This window comes from Rattus norvegicus, chromosome 17, assembly GCF_021556685.1.
Source record: "Rattus norvegicus strain SHRSP/BbbUtx chromosome 17, alternate assembly SHRSP_T2T, whole genome shotgun sequence".
NCBI lineage: Eukaryota > Metazoa > Chordata > Mammalia > Rodentia > Muridae > Rattus > Rattus norvegicus.
The window spans coordinates 8,861,840-8,879,966 of NC_141550.1; the positions used below are offsets into that span (position 1 = coordinate 8,861,840).

At 47.5% G+C, this 18,127-nt stretch overlaps 1 protein-coding gene and 1 long non-coding RNA gene across 5 annotated transcripts in view; one reads left to right on the forward strand and one right to left on the reverse strand.

Annotated features, from left to right (window-relative positions):
• The window catches only part of Pcbd2 (pterin-4 alpha-carbinolamine dehydratase 2), a 51,369-nt gene that overhangs the window by 18,599 nt on the left and 14,643 nt on the right, over positions 1–18,127 (reverse strand). For 3 of the 4 annotated variants that reach the window (XR_015640980.1, XR_015640982.1, XR_015640981.1), the window contains one exon: positions 15,054–15,238. The exons of the other annotated variant lie outside the window; for it this stretch is intronic. The gene's annotated coding sequence lies outside the window, so the exon portion shown is untranslated. The remainder of the gene's footprint in view (positions 1–15,053; positions 15,239–18,127) is intronic. 4 annotated transcript variants of the gene reach the window in all.
• Positions 5,219–17,285, forward strand: LOC147999977 (uncharacterized). Its single transcript, XR_015641454.1, has 3 exons — positions 5,219–5,345; positions 8,879–8,959; positions 14,517–17,285. It is a non-coding gene; the product is annotated as an uncharacterized LOC147999977 (long non-coding RNA).

The window sequence follows — 18,127 nt, forward strand, 5'->3', positions numbered from 1 at the left end:
ACTGCAGTTAAGTTATTTAAAGGTCTAACTTGTGGGGATAAGAGCATGTTGTAAGCACAGCTAATGAACCAGAAGCACAGTGATCGGATGGAAAGAGCACTGAACGTGCAACCAAACCTGGTCACAAAACCCAGAGGCAAGCTGCGGTTTCCGAGTGGACGAGGGGAGGGCAGGAGGGGAAGTTCTGGTCTAGGACTGGGGCGCTGCTCAGTGGCAAAGGCCCTGCCTAGCAAGCACAGTACCCTGGGTCTGATTCTCAGCACTGCTATGTGTGTGTGAGAGTGTGTGTGTGTGTTTGTGTGTTTGTGTGTATGTGTGTGTGTGAGACCAATATATGTACATAGTATATGTATGTGTGTGTACATGTGTGTATATGTGTATATAGCACTTGTGTGTATTTGCAGCACTACTGTGTGTGTATGTGAGTGTGTGGCACCAATATATGTGCATAGTGTATGTATGTGTGTGTATGTGTGCGTATGTGTGTGTAGCACCTGTATTTGCAGCGCCTGTGTGTGTTTCCAACACCAGTATGTATGTATGCATGTGTATGTGTATAGCACCACTGTGTGTGTGTGTGTGTGTGGCACCACAGTGTATGTGAGTGTTTGTATAGCACCACAGCGTGTATGTGTATGAGTGTATGTGTGTGAGTGTGTGTATGTGTGTGAGTGTGTGTGAGTGTGTGTATGTGTGTGTGAGTGTGTGTGAGTGTGTGTATGTGTGTGTGAGTGTGTGTGTATGTGTGTGAGTGTGTGTATGTGTGTGAGTGTGTGAGTGTGTGTGTATGTGTGTGTATGTGTGTGAGTGTGTGTATGTGTGTGAGTGTGTGTGTATGTGTATGTGTAGCTCCACAGTGTGTGTGGGTGAATGTGTGGGTGTGTCCACGCACACACACTTAGATACAAGTCCCTAACAGTGTCAGAGCACACTTTCCCTATTTTTAACATAAATTTTTAACATGAAATTTTAATATTTAATGAGAAGCCAGGAGCTTTGATCCCAGTATGTGGGAGGCAGAGGCAGAGTTCGTGGTTTTGAGGCCAGCCTGGTCTACATGGTATGACATTCCAGGAAAGCCAGAGCTACACATGAAAACCTGTCTCAAAAATAAAATAATAGTAACAACAAAAGTGGACCATTGTAGAATTATAGCTCTCTGCCTGTGCCTTTGCCGCTATAGCCTCCATTTACCTGTGTAGCCTAAGTCCATTCCATAAAGAAACACCTTCCCCGTGGTCCAGGAAGCAGTGTGGTTTTCTTTCCTTATGTAGAAGATGCACAATCTCACGCACATTGCGGACTGTATTAGAAGCTGTTCCACAGGGCTGGGGATTTAGCTCAGTGGTAGAGCGCTTACCTAGGAAGCGCAAGGCCCTGGGTTCGGTCCCCAGCTCCGAAAAAAAAAAAAAAAAAAAAAGAAGCTGTTCCACAGGAGCTGGAGGGATGGCTCAGCGGTTAAGAGCACAGACTGCTCTTCCAGAGGTCCTGAGTTCAATTCCCAGCAACCACATGGTGGCTCACAACAATCTGTAATATGATCTTGGCGCCCTCTTCTGGTGTACAGGCATATATTCAGAACACTATATAAAATAAATCTTTAAAAGAAAAAAAAAGTTGTTCCACAGATACAGTCCCCTCAGGCACAGGAAAAGGCATGCATAACAAATACATCTCAAACACATAGGGTTTTTTTTTTCTTTCTTTTTCTTTCTCTTTCTTTTTTTCGGAGCTGGGGACCGAACCCAGGGCCTTGCGCTTGCTAGGCAAGCGCTCTACCACTGAGCTAAATCCCCAACCCCAAACACATAGGTTTTAAAGACTTGTTTTTCATGGTTTAACCTTTTACTCACAGGGGTGTTTTGCCTACATGCTTGTCTGTGCACTGTGTACATGCAGTACCTGCAGGGGCCAGAAGAGGGCATCAGATTCCCCTGGGACTCAAGTCACAAGCACTTGTAAGTCACCGTGTGGGTGCACTCTTAACATAGAACTCTCTCCCCAGCCTTAGAGCCAGGCTTCCTAAACATAAACACTGAACTCTCTGCCAACACACGGCGCAGTGCTTCAGGGACAAACTCAGAAGCATAATCGATCACTAGGGGGCTTATGAGGGGTATGGAATAAATGTGAAGTCATTTTATAAATCTCTTTTTCAATACCCAGTGAAAGCAGATAGCATGAGAAAGATCTCTCTTTCTTTATTCATTCTTTTAAGATTTATTTATTTTAGTTATATGAGTACACTGTCGCTATCTTCAGACACCAGAAGAGGGCATCAGATCCCATTACAGATGGTTGTGAGCCACCATGTGGTTGCTAGGAATTGAACTCAGGACCTCTGGAAGAACAATCAGTGCACAGGCTCTCCCTCTTGGAGCAGACATCTCAGGGGCCCGAGTTTTTGTGCTCCCAGTATTTCCAAATATATACGTGGATTGTGGACACGCACTAGCCTACAAGAGATCAGCTCACGGAGGACACTGTGGAAGGAGGAGACAGGACATAGAAGTGGCTTAGGTCTGTCTGTCTGGTGCTCAGAGGACACAGTGATACTCTGTCATGACCCACATCTAAGTCTTCATAATGAGATCAGCACCCCCTTACCCCTTCGTCAGCCTGATCCTACCATAAGCACCGTGTGCTTGGGGTGCTGGGATGCACCCTTCTTGAAACCTTGGGGGCTAAAACCAGCCACAAACCCAAGCTTAGAGTAAACACAGGACACAGTGCTGTGATTGTGGGCATGGGCATGAGGCATAATGAACTGCGGTGGTTCTCACAGGAAGGCTGAGGTTGTGGCTAGTCGAGTGTCCTCGTGTACATTTCCAGTTCCACCCCGGGAAAATACGAAGCCAGAGTGTGGCAGCTCAAGGCTATAATTTCAGCTGAAGCTAAGTCACCCTCAGCTACTGGGATCCATGAGACCCTGTCAAAAGTGAGGAGAGAGGAGGAAGGAGGAAGAGTGGCCCAATGACAGGTGGCATTGCCCACGGTGTGACCAACAACAGAAGTGCTCTGCTCCCTGGTGAGTTCTTCTCCTAGAACAGGCAGAGGCCACCGTAACTCAGCACACACTGTTCAGGAAATAAGTGTCTGCTTCCAGGGTAGCTGGGAGAGAATCTTGAGTCCGTCGTCTGGCTGATTGGGACCTCTGAAACCTCAGAAGTGTTTTTACAAGCACTAGTAAAACTTTAAGGTAGTCAAGTGTCCAACTTTTCTCAGTTTCAAAGCCTGTGAGGCCGACCCCAGTCACTGCCCGCCTGCCTCTGTTTCATTCTCTCCAGAAAGAGTCTGAAGTTGTGTGGCTACCTCACGTGAGGCTGTGCTCACACAGGCTGAGGGCTGAGTCTCCCACAGATGCACAAACACTGGTACACAAATTGTAAATGCAAAACCCCAGTGATCCTAGAATTAATTTAAAAAACAACAAAAACATGAAATTAAGAAAAAGGCTACACTGATATAAGATTTTAATAAAGTGACTGATCCAGTCTGATACCACTAAATCACTTTATGGTTAAAAGAGACACGGGGGATGGAGAGATGGCTGGGCAGGTAAAGGTGCTTGCCACCAAGCCTGAGGACCTGAGTTAGATCCCTAAGACCCAAGGTGGAAAGGGGTAACTGACCAACATAGTTGCCCTCTGCTCCCACACGCACGCCCTGGCTTGTGTGCAGGAGCGCAAGCACTCGATTGCACACACATGTGCACACAAATGATAAATAAAAGCTAATAAAAATTAGGTACGCTCGGTCTCAAGTTGGGAGTCTTCTCTCAAAATCTAATACTGTTGAGCATTTCTTTAAATAATAAACTTGGTCAAAAAACAACAAAAAAAAGTGGTTTTTTTTTCTTCACACTAATGGATTTAAGAAAAATCTGCTCAGAAATCTGACGACAAGGAAAACGAAGGCCGCTGTAATGCAGCCAGCAGTCGCACTATTTCATTCAGGTTAAAAAAAAAACCTATGTATTTTAGATGTGAAACTAGGCCTTACTTTATTAAAAAGCTTAAAAAATTAAAGTTAAATAGCTTTTGGGGGTGCAACGGCTTTCTTTTGCCACTTGTAATTTTATGAGTTAGTAAAAAATGAGCCCAGCTATGTCAAGACAAATGGGAAATGGTTCCGGTTATAACTCGGTATTTCAGAAGCTGGCAATAAATTCCTTTAATGGTATTCTAAATGTATACATATATATATATTTGAAGTAATTAAAATTTCTCAAGTTCTCAGACACCATTCAAGCATTTTGGACTTCATCACCTTCCAACTCCATTCTGTCCCTTCTGCTACCACCTCGGTGTCGGCTTCCTAGGCTCCATTCTCGAAGAACCGAGTCGGAGGCTGAGCCACACTGTGAGCCTAACTCAGCCCTCGAGGGTTCCCACGCAGGACACAAGCTGCCAGGGAAAGTCTTCTAGAACCAGTAGCCATGTGCAGGGAATGGGAACAGGCCCGCTGAGCCCACATCACAGGCAGACAGAAAGAGAGTTGGCAGAGAGAGCTCCTTGTGTCTCTGCTGCCATTTTGTAGCAAGAAAAGGACCTTCTGAAAACGAGGGGAGAGCCTGAACGAGGGAGCTGCTGGCCTCACTTCCGGCACCGAAGCTCAGGGCCACAGTGAAAGAACTGGAAACACACGCTCCAAAAAGGCTAAAAGGCCGTGTTTCTGAGGCACAGAGGGGACAGGACTGCAGGCCAAGAACCAAACCCTCACTCCGCATCCACAAGGTTAAAACATCCCCTCTCGTAGAAACAATCGCCACTGACAATTTTTTGGAAACGATAATTGTGTCCTGGGTCCCAGCTGGATAATTCTGCTCTACACCAAAAATAAGTCCGCCCGCATTCCCCAAATCTCCAAACTGCTTCGTACCACTGTCAGGACGTAGCTTCCTTCCAAACCTAATAAATGAAAGGCAGAAACCAGCCGGCAGAAGAAAGAGGATTAAATAACACACAGAAGACCGCTTGCGTTTTACGAAGGACAAATGACTTGCACTCACATCCCACTGATAAGCAGGGAGCCTGCCAGCGGCTCTCAGACACATGTAACATTTTAACAGATGAGATGTTTGTGAGCGAAATAATTCTGATCAAAAACTTAATTGCAGTCAAAGTGAGGCCTGGGCTGTGTCACTGTAATCCGTCCTGACAGGAAGCAATGAGTGGGGATCCTACTGTGAGCGGGGCACATGTGAAAGGTCAGCCCTGGCCTGGACCTTCCAAACCGTTAGCGTGTAAAACAGTATGCTTTAGAGCCCGGACCGGCTACCCGCTGGATTAGCGGATGTCCGCTGCGCGGGTCTCACGTGCTTTTCGGCAGGTAATAGTTAATTGGTAAGTAAGCAGCGTGTTGTAACTTCCTTCTCTCCCTCTTCCTCGGATTTACCATAGAAACCATCCTTTATGGCTCTACCGTACTGCAGTATTCCACTTGTAGTGCCGTCTCGGTGGAGCGAAGGGACACTTCTTAAGTAAAACTCATCTTTAATGATTTGCTAAATGCTGGCTGTATTTAATAAATAAATGCATGTGGATAGACTGAATAAAAAAATTCTTAGGACACATGGATATATATATACAGACATATACGTAAATGTGTGTGTGTGTGTGTGTTGTGTATACATGTGTTTGTTTAGCCAACTACGACAGCCAATTTTTTTCCAAGTAAGGATTTCATTAGAGAAAATATATACTTTGCTCATATACAATAATCCTAAAAGCCAATTATATGACAGAATTTTGCGTGGCTTAAAACAAAATTCTAAATAAAAATGCAGTTAATACCACAGTTTTCATTTCCAACATGGAATGTTATTTATGAAAGAACCAAGCTAAATATTACCTTATAAGTCAATGCATGCACAGATACTTTGTGACTACCCAGCACCGTAAGCTGGTCTATTTAACTATAAATTATAGTCATTTTCCAACATCTAAACTAGGTAAGGAAATGCAGCACTAACTCATGGTAAAGGCAGTTACTGGACGTCGCAATGATTATTTTAAATTTATCTCATTTCTGTGTTGTGTAGAAATACAGGTCCACTTTATAAAATAATCAATTCATCTAAAGCTTTATTTCTGTCCTCAAAACCAGTCCTCTAAAGAAATATCTTAGGCCCCCGGACACATGTAGTTGCTGGGCTGGGGAGGTAAGTCTTCAGTGACTCTGGAGTTCCCGCCCCCAGCAGATCATCAAATAGAGTCTTGGAAACACAATCCTGTATTTGCTTCCCACAGCAAATACAGTTCGGAACTGGTCGGGCAGATGAGCCGTGGGCCTCGCTCATTTCTGCTTTCAGTATAAACGGTGAAAACTTTGATGGATTCAGATATGCCGAAACCCTGGCCACCCCTCTAAGTCTGTGATGCCCACAGCTACCGTCACCGCTCTGGTGTCTCTCCAGTATCTCCCAGGCTCACAGCCCTGGGTCCCAGGGGCTGCCCCTCTAGTTAAGTGACAAAGAGTACGCAGAAAAACAGGAGGCCAGAGAAGAAGCCGGACAAAAGGACGAAAGAAGGCTGTCTTGTGTTTACCCATTCTCTCCACCGAAACCACTTACAGCAGCCAAGGAGATCGTCTCATTCCGGGGACAAAAAGAGAGCATAATCCCCCCAAAAATGTCTCCCAAGATCCCAATTGGCCATTGATGGTATTTTCTACTAAGTGATTATTTCTACCCAATAATACACTAAACTGCCATTTTACCCATGGTAATTATGGAGAAATGACAAATTATCATTTCTCTTATGATAACTCACATAATAATTTAATTTTTATTACATTCCACTCAGTACGCAGGCATCCAGGCACTCATGTATGTGTGTGTACACATGCTCACGCATGTGCACACCTAGGCTATAACTCATGTAGAGATCAATGGACAAGTCCTGAGAATTGGTTTTCTCTACCATGTGGGTACCAGAGACCAAACTCAGGCTCTCAGGTTTGGGAGCAAGCACCTCTCTACCCACTGAGCCATCTCACCAACCCTCAGCGGAGTAATTTTAAATGCCATTTCACTTCCTTGGGTGAACGGGTTAGTGGTAGAGCCTATTATACGCAGGGCCCCGAGTTCAGTGGCCAGTAGCAAACAATAAACAAACAAAATACCTTAAAACCTGGGGCTGGAAAGACTGCTCAGCAGTTAGGAGCGCTCACTGCTCTTTCAAGGGCTTGAACTCTGTTCCCAGAACACAGATATAATGCTCACCCACCCATGACTAACCCCAGCCCCAAGGGCAACCTGCACACGGGTGGCTCATACTTACACAGACACACACACCTAAACTTTGTCCTGTCCTCTCCTCTAGACAGGGCTCATCAGTATAGCCCTGGCTATCCTGGACTTGCTTTGTAGATAGACCAGGCTGGATCCACCTTCCTCTGCCTCCCAAGGGCCAGGATTAAAGGCACTCACTACCACACCTGGCCATAAATATTTTTAAAATCATCGTGTGTGTGTGTGTGTGTGTGTGTGTGTGTGTGTGTGTGTGTGTGTGTGTGTGTGTGTGTGTTTTGAGACAGGGTTTCTTCACGTAGCCCTGGCTGTACTGAATTCACTATATAGACCAGGTTGGCCACCAACTCACAGAGATCCACCTGCCTGAGTGCTGGGATTAAAGGAATGCGCCACCACAGCCTGGCTGATAAAACAAATCTTTAGAAACAACAAAACCCCCTTCGCTCTAGAAAGCTTATCAACTGAGCCATGTGGCTGCACGTGTCCGTATTCCTGGCATTTCGCAGGCTGAGGCAGGATGATCGTGAGTTCAAGGCCAGCCTCAGATACGTAGTGACTGCAAGGGCAGCTAACACCTAGAGAGAGACGCTGTCTCCCGGAGGGCAGGAGAAAGGGAAGAAAGGAGGAATTTTTTTTTCTTTTTTTCGGAGCTGGGGACCGAACCCAGGGTCTTGCATTTGCTAGGCAAGCGCTCTACCACTGAGCTAAATCCCCAACCCCAGAAAGGAGGAATTTAAAATGGACCAACAGACAGGCGTTGGGGGACAGGGTTGGGGGGCACACCTGTTATCTCAGCGTTTGGGAAGCAGAAATAGGAGGTTCCGGGCCAGCTAGAAACGCATCAGCCTACACCAGTGGTGTGGTTCAAAGACATCTCAGAAAACTGCCTCACCCCGTTCCTCCCTAAACTGCTAATACACAGAAAACCCCTATCTCAGAAATGAATAAACGGTCTGGTGAGGTGGCTCAGTGGTTAAGAGCCCTGCTCACTGTCACAGAAGAGCCAGGCTCTCTTCCCAGCACCTGGGTGGCGCCTGTAATTCCAGACTCAGGGGAGGCGTCGCCCTCTTCTGGTCTCCTCAGGCACTCACCAGGGGTACACACGGTGCACAGACATATACACAGACACAGCACCCCCACACATAAAATAAATACATTCTAAAAATAAGTGATAAACATTTTTAAGAAGGTCCACCCAGGGAGGAAGTATTTCCATGCTCACTGTAATCAAGGCAAGTGCGTGCGCCCAGGGTCACGACCCTGTACTGAGAGGCTGCACGCTGCCCAACCTCAGAGCCAAAGCTAACATTAATCCTGTCTCATTCAGAAGGCGAGATTATTACCAAGGCAACTGCAACTCCAAATCAAGAAAAAGACTTTGTTTATTTCTTCATTAGTTCATGTTTTGCACATATTTTAAACTATAAGATGTCCAGAAGGTTGACTTGGATGTTTCATTCCGTTTCGTGCTATGAACTAATTTTTACAAACACAAACATGTTCCTGGTTTCGTGTTAAGGAATCATCGGAAATGGGGGTAGGGGGCAGATTAAAAAAAATGTCATTCACATCTAATTTGTAGGAGCAGGTTTTCTGTAACTTGTAAATAATTTTGATTTACAGAGAATCATTACTGTATTCATAAATGCTGGAGAGTGGGACGACGCGACACGACAGCACCCCCAAATAATTTTACAACCACAGGTGTGTAAACCAGGACGTGTGGAAGAGACTCGAAGGACAATGGGTAACAGAGCAGGTTGGGAAGGAACAGGGTAGGGCAGGCACCCCAGTTTTCTGAGATGTCTTTGAAACCGCACCCCTGGTGTAGGCTGATACAGTGTAGCGATCCAGTTACATTCAAACGAGCCAATGCAGAGCTCCGTAATTTACAGCAGCCCAATCACGCTGCCCACTCTTTTTGAGGCTAAACACTACTGACATGAGCTACACCTGAATCCAATCAGCGCAGAGACGCGGAGAAGAGTCACGCGAAAGGACTAAATTTGTCACAAATGGGTCGGTTTCCGATCCTAATGTAGCCAGGTTGCTGGGCCCTAACCTCCACTGAGCAAATCAACTTAATGGGCACTGGGGGTGCCGTAAAACTTAACAAAGGGCTGATTTTTTAACTTTTAAAATATAGTTATGAAGCAAAACGCTGCACAGCTTCCACGATACTGGAAATCAAATTAAATCTAGATGCTTTTTAACAGCCCTGACAGATATAATCCTAGTTACCATGTAAATTTATGGTAAGCCGCTCTGATATTAGCCACAGGTGCTACTTTTAATATATGAGCCGCATCTGGCTGGGAATAGGATTTCTCAGAGGACTGAAAATGACCTCGCTATCAGACAATGGGGGGCGGGGGGAGGGAGGGACAAGACCACTGTGGCATATAAAAGGCTGAAGATGTGGTCCGCAGCTAAACATCTTACATAAAACCCATTTTACCTCTGCCGCTCAGGTTAAAGGATATTAGGCTTTCGAATATATATATACATATATATATATATATGTATATATATATATTTTTTTTTCAACAAAATGGCCAAAAGATTCAGAGCATAAGACAGTTCTGCGGACTACACATAACGCTAGTTTTCCAACCTTTGATCAGTGTTGGAAGAAAAATTACATACCGAGGCTTGAAAATAAATTTCTTTCATGATTCCCAAGGACGCAATGTGATCAGACACCACAGGGCATACCAAAGCAAGATGTCACAGTTACCGTGTCTGCGGGCCCTGCCCTGCAGCTGGTAGCCGGTGCCGGAGCAGCAGTTCTGATGCCCCTTGTAAAGGCCACGATGTCACTCACATACTCAAGGGAACCACCTTACTCAGCAAAATTGTTCCTTAAAAGTCTCTACAAGTGGTCACCGTCCCAAGTTTAGGAACACTCACAGAACATCACCCAGAGCCTACCAGAAAGGGACTTCTTGAGTCAGAGCTAAAAACACGGCTAATCGGGGAACCCGGAACCGTCTGCCTTTAAGAAATCCTTCCCCAAGCACTCCAAAGTCATCATTTGCCAGAGAACTGACACGTGTGGAAATGTGGCAGGGGATTTACAAATATTTAATTTCCCACGAAATAACTCTTCCCGAATTAAACAAGCCCTCTTTATCTGGGGGTAAAAGGGAAAAAAAAAAAAAAAAAAAAAAAAAAAAAACCTCAGAAGGAGAAAGCTTTCTCTGCAAATATCCCACGGACCCCTGTGCTAAGCTGAGCAAACAGTAGCCATGCAGTCCTACGGCACGGCAAGCTCCTTCGGGCCTCTCCAGTAACTGGAAGGGCGTGGCTTCTTTCTTTTTAGCTCCAACAGATCAATCCTATCTAGGTGATGATTTCTGTTTACTTTTTTTTTTCTTTTTTTTTTCAGAGCTGGGGACCGAACCCAGAGCCTTGCGCTTCCTAGGCAAGCGCTCTACCACTGAGCTAAATCCTCAACCCCTGTTTACTTTTTTTTTTTTAAGGTCAGGTCTTGCTGTATAGCCCACCCTGGCCTTGAATGTGCGATCCTGCCTCAGCCTCTTGGGTCCTGAAACTATAGGCATGGGCCAGCACAACTGGCTTGGTTGACTTTTTAACTGGACCTGAGCCTGACCTCAAGGCAGTGGGCACCAAGATCCTAAGAACGCACAAGGGACATGGTCTGACTTGCCGATGTCTCTGCACTAAACTGTCAAGAGTATTATTCCCATAGGTCACGGGGAGAAGGAGGCTGGGAAAGCCTCTGCTGTGAGGATGGTTACTGTATGAAAGTCATGCTAAGGTAACTGTGACCTCCCAGTGTCGTGAGATACTGTCTGTCCTACCATTAAAAAAAAAAAAAAATCATCTCCAGGTGGAGCCTGGCAAGGTGGTCCAGTGGTTAGGGTTACTTGTTGCCCTTGCAGAACACTTGCAAGCCAGCCTTGCCGGGCCAAACAGTGACCCTGTCTCAAACAGAACAAAACAAAAGCCAGGAGAAAATGCAGAAAGTGCTCACCTAGTGAATGAATCAACTGAGGCTTCTGCCACACGGCCCAGGAACACGGGCACGCACTGAAGCATCAGAAGGGCTATTCTTCTTTGATTCTTTCGTTCTCCAAGTTACAAGGTGCGTTATACAATCAGAGGGGGAAAGCCATACTCATGAGGCAGCTACCAACATCATCCAAATGCAGCATGAGGGTTCCATTCCTGTAAGAATCCTAGGTGACCTCTGTGGGGCATGGACAAACCACAAAGGCTGAACATCTCTGTCTAAAGCTCAGTTTTAAACAAATAGAAAGGGGAAGAAACACAGAGGCAAGGACATCCGCTGTATTGGAAGCAGAAGGATCAGGAGTTCAAGGTCAGTCTTGGATACATGATGTTGCCCCCCAACACACACACAGCACACACACACACACAGCACACAACACACATACACAGCACACACACACATGCACGAACTCACACACACAGATCACATAGCATACACACACACACACACACACGGCACACACAGAGATCACATAGCATACACACACACACACTCACACAGCACACAACACACACACACATGCACACACTCACACACACACATGGCACACACAGAGCACACAATACACACACACACAGCACATACGGCACATACACACACACAGAGAGATCATATAGCATACATACACACACACACACACACACGGCACACACACACACACATGCACGCACTCACACACACAGAGACAGCACATAGCACACACACGCACACACGGCACACACACACGCACACACGGCACACACACACACACACACACACACACACACACAAGGAAATTGGAGTTCTTCACTTCTCCACAGTCTTCCATTTCTTCTAACGAAGCAGCTTCTTGCTGCTCTTGCCCTGCAGACAGAAGCTGAGTTCAAGTGTGCAGAAGATTCAGGGCTGATAACGGATGACAAGGATTCTAAGTTAGTGCTTTCCGGGCACGCCATAGGGAACCAGATACCAAACGTTACGTCACATTCCTCCCAGGAGCCGACCGACAGGAAAACTGACTGCCTTTCCCTTCCGAATATGCGAACACCACTAGCTCCAGTGGGCAGAGACGCTCAGTTTCTAATGTCGAATTTGTGCTTTCTAATATAAGACATCCCTGGACAAGGTCACCCATCTCTGAGTTTCACTACGGCTCCTCAGAGCACAGATGAAACGCTGACTGACTACAGTGTTTCATTGGTTATAACCCGTACTCCGCTGCCTCTGTAAATGAATGAGCCAACCCTTAGCTCCTCTAACTTTTCCACAACTAGCAATATGGGATTCTCAGAGGCAGCCTTATGAGACTGTGGGGCTACTCGCAATGAGCTATAGAATAATACAGAATACTGTGGGCCTCTAACGCTTACCGTCCATAAAACACTGTGGCTCTCAAGCTGGGGGCCCTATCACTAGATTAAAGAGTTGGCCTTGCAAGCATAAAGACCAAGCTTGACGCCCAGAACCCATATCCACACAGTTAGGTGTGGTGATATGAGTGTGGGCTGGAACACACAGGGATCCGGGCTTGCTGGTTGGCCCAGGCCGTTGGGGAGTGCCAGGCCATGGAGAGACCCTGCCTCAGAACCAACGTCGATTATTTTCTACAGAATGACACCCGAGGCTGACCTCCGGCCCCGCAGGCTTGCGTGCACCACAGACAAGAGCACGGTCAAACATCTCTGATATCTGTGTTACGTGAAAACCATTTTCCATCACCTCTGATTGGCTAAGGAAAGAGCTGATCAGCCAATTAGCTGGGCGGAAGACAATAGGGCAGGATGTCTGATGCAAGTCAGGGGGTCTGTGAGAGAGCAGAGGGAACCACAGGGTCAGAGTTAGGGGAGAAGGACAAAGAGAAAGGTGTAGGGAGACCACTGGGATGAATCAGGAGGGTTTGCCACAAGGTCGAGATAAGAGAACAGCCACATGAACCAGAGTGAGCCAGGGCAAGAGTGGACAGCAAGCAAAGGGGCATTCGGCTGGTGCTAACAACCTCACTGGGTTAGAATAACCCAGAACCTACCCAGCTTAGTGCCAGCAGCTTGTTAATAGAAATACCAGGTCTGTCTGTCTTTATTCAGGAGCGAAAGTAGGCTAGAGTGGGTGTAGAAACGCCCTGCGGTTGTTCAGGAGTAAAGGAGGGGCATAAGAAAGCCCCTCCGAGAATTACGTTTACACCCACACACCTGTGACTCTTTACCCTCACACAAAACGGATCTGGCTGTTGGGGTTAAATAATGCATCATGGAGAGTCGCTGGTGACCGGATGCAACAGCATGCATCTGTAGTCCCAAGCAGGAGGAGAGCTGAGATTCAGCTTGAGCCCAGGAATTTAGGACCAGCCTGGGCAATATAATAAGACTCCTGCCTCAAAAATGAGGCAAAAACCTAAAAACAATCGCTATCTAGAAACACGCACTCTTTTTCTTTTACAGAATAAACCCAGAGCCACTAAGCTACATCCATAGCACTTGACAATTTTTACTCTGAGATAGGATTTTTGCTAAGTTGCTCAGGCTGGCCTTGAACTGGTGATCCCACTGCAGCAGCCACCTCAAGTTGCTGGGATTATAGGAATATATCACCAGCCCCAGCTATTCCACGTGCTATCCTCTCTAGAGAACACCAGCCAATTACCGATTTACTCTGTGTGTGTGTGTGTGTGTGTGTGTGTGTGTGTGTGTGTGTGTGTGTGTGTAAGCATGCCATATGTATACAGAAGCCTAAGGAGACCAGAAGAGGACATCAGATCCCCTGGACCTGGAGTTACAGGAAGTTGTGAGACCTCATGTTGGAGCTGGAACCAAACCCAGGTCTTCTGCAAAAGCAGTCAATGTTCTAAATACTGAGCCATCTCTCCAGCACCACACTAGCCAAGTTATGACAGATGGATGGATGGATGGATGGATGGATGGATGGATGGATGGACTGATGAACAGATGAAAAAAAAATATATATATATATGCCAAGAGTCCTGGACCAGTGGTCATAGGAAAAAGAGAAAGAAAGAAAGAGATAGAGGGAGGGAGGAAGAGAGGGAGGGAGGAAGAGAGGGAGAAAGAAAAAGCTGGAGAGAGGGTATGGAGAGGAGCACCGACTGCTCACCCAGAGGCTCTGAGTTCAATCCCCAGCAAGCACATGGTGGCCTACAACCATCTGTAATGGGATCTGACGCTCTCTTCTGGCCTGCAGGTGTACATGCAGAGAGCACTCACATAAAATAAATCTTGTTTTTTTTTTAAGGTCGGAGAGTATGTGGGATGAGAATGAATACCTACTGGCTGGCAGATAAACCACCCTGTGTCAGCCCCCAGCATGGCACTTTGTAGGATCTTGGAAGAGCATACCACAGGCCCACAGATCACCAATATTCACTACAGACTGGGGCTGCAGCTGGGAAGCCAGTACACTGAGTAAATTAAAGGCATCAACCCTGTTCAGGGAAGTTCATTCCTCACAGCACTACTGACCGCTGCCCATCCCACCACAGAGCCACTTAGCAGCCAGAGAAGTCCATCACTCTCAGAAATCATCTGTCATTAGGGGTAGGTGGGCAGCAAAAGTCCCTAGTGAGACTTTTAAGGGACAAAAAGGAGAAAAAGGTTAGGCTCACCAGGAATTAATGGCACTGACCTTAGTGGACCGAATAACACACCCAGGTAATGCTGGGTTCAGTGGGAGGCACACACAAGCCTCTGAACTCAAGGTATCCATATCCTGACAGAGGGCCTTGGGCGAGTCGTTGTAGTGACATTCTGCACAGCCCTCAGCTGTACTTACTCTCATCCTCCTGTCCCTGTGCTTCCGTCGCCATGGCAAAGCCCACCACTCCTAGGTCCTGGTCCTCTCCTCCTTTTTAGCTCTGACTTCGAAGAGTCAACACCAAAGCACCAGGACGCAAATGTTTAGCCTCAAAACGAGGTAAAGGGTGACATCGACGTGGAAGGCAGCTCAAGGACTGAAGCCTAAAAGGAGGAAGAGACAACAGGCTGCAAGGATCCGGAGAAGCAGACATGCTCCACGTTGGCTTGCGGCTGCCCTCACGCTCGCTCTCGCTGTGCTCCTCGCTGACAGGAAGCTGCTCTACCCAGTGCCATCTTGGGGGGGGTCAATTTTGTGTCTCAAGAGAACGGGTCCCTCCCTTCCTTCTCACTCTGCTCTTTGCTTTAATTACTACACCGTGAGGGTCGGCACACGCCATGGTGCAGAGGACAACTTGGGGAGATGGTTCTCTCTTCCCGTGTCCACGAGCCGCAGAGGTTTGAATGAGAAGAACGCTTGGCCCTCGGTTGGTGACACTGCTTGGGAAGGTGGCGGTGGTGCAGCCTCGCTTGGGGACGTGTGGGTGGGATCTAAGAATAAAAAGCCTCACGGACTTCCCGTTCAATCTCTGCCTCGGACTTGTGGTTCAGGATATGAACTCTCTGCTTCCTGCTTCTCTGACTGCCACCTTCCTAACCACTACAGCCTCTCCCTCTGGAACCATAAGCCAAAATAAACTCTTCCTTCCGTAAGCTGCTCTTGGCCCTGGCGACTCAGGAGAGCAACAGAAAAGGGACCCAATCGCACTGCCTTGGAATCACAATACAACCCATGCCGGCCTGAAACCTGCAGCACTTCTGTTGGATCTGAATTTGGTCACCACACAGTGGAAGGACAGAACCCATTCCAGCAGGCTAACCTCTGACCTCCACACATGTGCAGTGGCATGCCACGCCCTAAGTGCAATTAAAAGAAAAAATTCAATTTCCAGCAATCTTTCTGCCTTAGCTGCCCAACTACGAGGATTCCACATCTGGCTGCTTCCTGCCCTCTTGGATCACTGCCTTCCTCTGGATTCTGGGATATGATAAGAACCCATTTTTCTCCCTCTTAACTCTCCCTGGTCCTCCTGCAAGCTGCTCTTTACCCAGCAGTGGGTGGACAGAGCCCCGAGCTCCCCTCATACACTACGGTTCCTCCCCGGGTGGTGCCACCTTTTACCTCCGCTTTTTCCCACACACGCCTGTGACTTCCCTATGGCCAATGCCCAGATCTCATCTGAGTTCCGATCTCAGAGGTAAAACCCTGTTTACAGAGCTGGCACCTGGACATCTTACGGCAACTCCTACCTAACAGTGTCCAAACCAGGAAGCATGGCCGCTGTACCCAGCTGTATCCAGTTCTTCCCCAGCTCAGAAAACAGCCCTGCAACCGTCTGGTTCCTCCGAACTCTGAACAGCATCCCTGATGCCCTCCGTGCCTCTTCCTCTCCTCCCCAGTCAGAGAACCTTGGGGATTCTCCTTAGTTTGCTTTTTTACTTCTTTTCTCAATACCCACTTTATTTACATCCATTTTTTCATTTGCACGGTTTCGGGGGCACAGGCTCTTGTGTAACTTAGGCTGGCCTCAAACTATCAGCGTAGGTAAGGCTGACTTTGAACCCCAGTTCTACTGCCTCCGCCTCGCAAATGCTGGGTTTGAGGCACCTGCCACCATGCCTAGCCACACTTCCCCTCTCTGTTACATCTAACGTAAGTGACTTACTAACTGTTCACTATGGGGTCTGTAAGAAGATTCTAGAAGTGGGAGGATGTGGACAGACGTGGACAGGTATGGACAGAGGCACAGGTGGGCGGGGGCAGGGACTGGAGGGAGAACAGCCCTGACGTAAGACACACAACCCAGTTCTCAGTTCCAGTGGCCTCTAAGGGCCAGATGACCCTGAACAGAGAGGACAACCAAGGGACATCAGAGTACAATCCTAATCTCTAAACAGAGAAGCTCTTTGCATGGTTTCATGAGCACGGTGGGGTCAGAGCAGGACCATGGGCAGCTTTAGAAATCTCTGAAAAGGGGCTGGAGAGATGGCTCAGTGGTTAGAGCACTGACTGCTCTTCCAGAGGTCCTGAGTTCAAATCCCAGCAACCACATGGTGGCTCACCACCATCTGTAATGGGATCTGATGCCCTCTTCTGGTGTGTCTGAAGACAGCTACGGACAGTGTACTTATATATAATAAATAAATACTTTAAAAAAAAAAAAGAAATCTCTGAAAAGAAGAAATTCGCCCAGGAAAAACAACAGGAAGGCACTGGGACTTTTTGAGCAGACACTAGATGCAGCGCTGTGGCATTTAGGCTGAGTAGATACGTGGGGAGCCTCCAGGGGAGAAGCAACCAAAGCTTCCGCTGTAACTGCGGGTGGCAGAGGCACCCACTGCAGCAGCCCAATCCTGAGGATGACTGGGCACTTCCTGTGTCTTGAGCTCTGACCTGGCATCTCAGATAGGTGATGCTGCTGAGGAGACGAGCAAAGCTGGGTGAAAATGACAAGAGTCTGCTCTCAGTCTCCCCAAGCTAAGGCAGTGGGAAGCCATGCCCCACAAGGCTCCACTGCCCCCTGGAGCCCAGCGCACTGAGCTGGTCTCAGGGTCCTCACACCCTCCCTGCCCTCACCAATCCATCCTTTCTGTCCTCCGGGACCGACTCCAACCCCACTCCTACAGGCACATCTTGAGGCACACCTCAGCTCACTAGAGCCCTACACAGACCCCAGGAACCAGGACAATGTACAAAATCCACCTTTTTGTAAAACTTGGGTGTCCCGCCTCCCCTGCAGATGTGGGCAGTCTTGTAGACAGAGATGAAACCATGAACCCTGTGCTCTGTACAGATTCACCCTTCCACAGCTTGGCTGTAGGAGGCTAGCCCCTCAGTGCTTGGCACACAGTGCCTTGTGCCACTCCCTGAGACAAACGGCCAGCTCATGTGAGCCCCCTACCCCGTTCCATCTACCAATTGGATGCTGTCCCAGGCACCTGGGCATTCCCACACACAGGGCTGTGACAGTGGAAGGTGGCACACGTGAGGAC